Genomic DNA, 2,952 nt, shown 5'->3' with positions numbered 1-2,952 from the left:
TATATATATATATATATATATATATGTATATATATATATATATATTCTTCTTTTGACTTCTGTGCAGAAATTTATTTGTTTTCAAAGAGTGTGCAGTGTGAGAGTTGCATTATATTTATGTGTATATGTATGTGCGTGTGTGCATGTATGTGTGCATGTGTGTGTCTGTCAGTGTGAGCGTGTGTGTTTGTGTGTATATACGTATATATATTTAGAGTGATAGATTGCTAAATATTGATATTAATATAGATTTATAGTACGTAAGTGAATAAATTCATTAGTATCGTACTAAGAATCATTCTTCATGACAGATAGACTGCTTAATAAAAATGAAAATTATCAAATTTAGATCGATTATTTCACTAAAATGGATTGCTTCTGTAAAAGAATGTTCTTAAAATATTTGCTGTCGTACCGAGTCACCCAATATGTTTACTAGTCAAATACACGTTAGTGAATGGTGACATGATGGCTTCATCATCAGTGTTAAAAATGTTTTATCAGATGAGAGAAGCTATGCAATGTCTATAAAGAACGAATATACAGTTGAAGTAATCAAATGCTTGCTTACAAACTGTTTGCAAACCAATACTTTTTTCGATGACTGTGTATCAGTTGTGGAGATTTCAATTCAATGCAGCAAAACTCGTCTTGAATACTTCATGTTTACATAAATACATACATACCATTAGTTAGATAGGTCAATAAGTAGGTAGATATTATATATGTATATCTGATTGTACTTGTGTGTGTGTGCCAGTGCACTGAAGAGCAGAGCCTTTCTCCAAGCATTTTATATGGATGGCACATGTTATATAATTGTGTTAATACACAATATTGTGTTTGACTCCTTTTTATTGATTAATTTTTATACTTCCTTATTAACCAGTCATGTTTAGTATGGAAGCATAGCATCTCTAAGTCTATTACAGTTCCAGAGCATTCTTACTCGTCCCAATTTTCTGAATATAGTAATGATAGTGGCTCGATGTTGCCGGGTTTGTGTAATAAATACACTGTAACGCATCATGCGAATGATGTTGTAACTGATAATATCACTATCCTTGAGTTTAAAGTTCTGAAACCGTTAACTCCAACTTACTTCCATACTTTATTCTACGCATGTTGTATTCTTCTGTTTGTATTTAGCTATTAATAAAGATTCTAAAGCTAATCTAGTTTATTGAGGAATTCTATACGGGATGGTAATGTTATCAACTAATGTTTTTCAATCTAGTTTTGCTTCGTGTTCTGCATTGCAATGTGCTATAATAGTTTCTTGTTGTTAATGCATGGTCAACCGAAAATAGATATTCGTGATAACGCAGAGTATAAATACGGTATTCAGGCTGGTAGAAACATATTTTATTCTGTAGAAAATACCGAATGGAATTTGTTTTGTACTCACTAGTATTACTGATTGTTACCATTTTGAGAGGCGAAAAGAATGTTCTAGATGGTAAAAAAAAAGGCTTCTTTTCCAAGTTACTAAATGTTAGTTGAGGCTAAAAGATTATTCTGGTTAAGTAAGGTATTTAATCAGAAAGGGTGTTTCAGTGTTTATGAAGTAACGAGAAGCAGGCGATCTGGTGACGTGGGCGTTCTTCCAGTAGTAGTGCTTTATCGGAGCAGTATATACAGTTATACTAAAAAAAAAAGCATGCAAGAGAATTGTACTGATGCATTTTCAAACTGGACTTTTTATGGTCTGAAAAAGGTTAAATTATCTATTCTCGGTGTATTTACTAATTCAGTAAAAACTTCATGTTAGTTTGCTCTGTAGTCAATATTATATGTTTCTTCCTTATTATTAATGTGAATTAGATTAAATGTGGAACGTAGAATCTAGTTGACCATTTTTTGCTGTTATCATTGTATATTCTTGGTAAATTATGAACGAGAAGAATTGACATATTGACAATCGGGCCAGTGCCTTAGTGCGATACAGATCAATAAGTTCGTAGTTATGATATAATTGTAGTTCATGAAAACAGTTCACATTACAACGTGACGCTAAATTTTCTTCTCTACTCATCTAGCTTTATTAAGCCCTTTATAGTTTAAACCGGGCCAGTCGAGATATAACTAAAAAAAAAAAGCTTCCATCAAACGTGTTCTGGCTTTTTCGTTAAAGTATTGTGTATTTCGCTGTATTCAGACATCGTTATCCAATGTGCTGCCTATACTTTCGAATAGATATTTGGGCGCATTTCATATTTTGTTAGTCATAGTAGACTAAAAGAGTTTCTTCTAGACGTTTATTTTATTTGCATTTAACCCAAAGCGAGTCTTGGAAAAGTCGTCCTACAAAAAAACAAAAACAAATGATATACCAGGAAACCCCAAAATGGCAGAAATTCAAAAGAGAGTGCTCATGGGAACTACTCATATTCTATGCAAAATACTTTCTATGTAATCTCAAATTTTAAAACAAACACATAATTTTGTGATGGTTTGTTAAACATTCTCTAGAACAACACTATGTAAAAAACTAAATATAAGACACCCTAAGCATAACACCAACATCAATTTCTAACTCGTTGTCTCTTGAGGTCTCTGGGTGAGACTTGAAGCCAACTTGTACAATTGTAAAGCAAAGGTCAAACATAAAATAATAATAATGACGATAAAGTAACAACAAAAGAACGAGACACCGATATTAGATAAATAGAAGATTATTCATATATGTTATAATTTAGAAGAAACAGTAAAATTTATCATTATAGTACTCGAAGTTTCGAATGTCGGAGCGAAGAGCTACGATGCATTCTCGTCGGATATTAATAGCAAGAGGCGCTTTTAAAAAAACCGTTGAATAAAATGGAAGTTACGCTAATAGGTAGAAACAGAAAATAAGATAAAAAGATAAAAAATACACGCAACCACACACACACACACACACATACGCACACACACACATACACACACATACACACACACACACACACACAC

Source organism: Octopus bimaculoides, chromosome 8 (assembly GCF_001194135.2).
Source record: "Octopus bimaculoides isolate UCB-OBI-ISO-001 chromosome 8, ASM119413v2, whole genome shotgun sequence".
Taxonomy (NCBI): domain Eukaryota; kingdom Metazoa; phylum Mollusca; class Cephalopoda; order Octopoda; family Octopodidae; genus Octopus; species Octopus bimaculoides.
The sequence above is the reverse complement of the archived record's forward strand: the minus strand, read 5'-3'. Positions refer to the sequence as shown.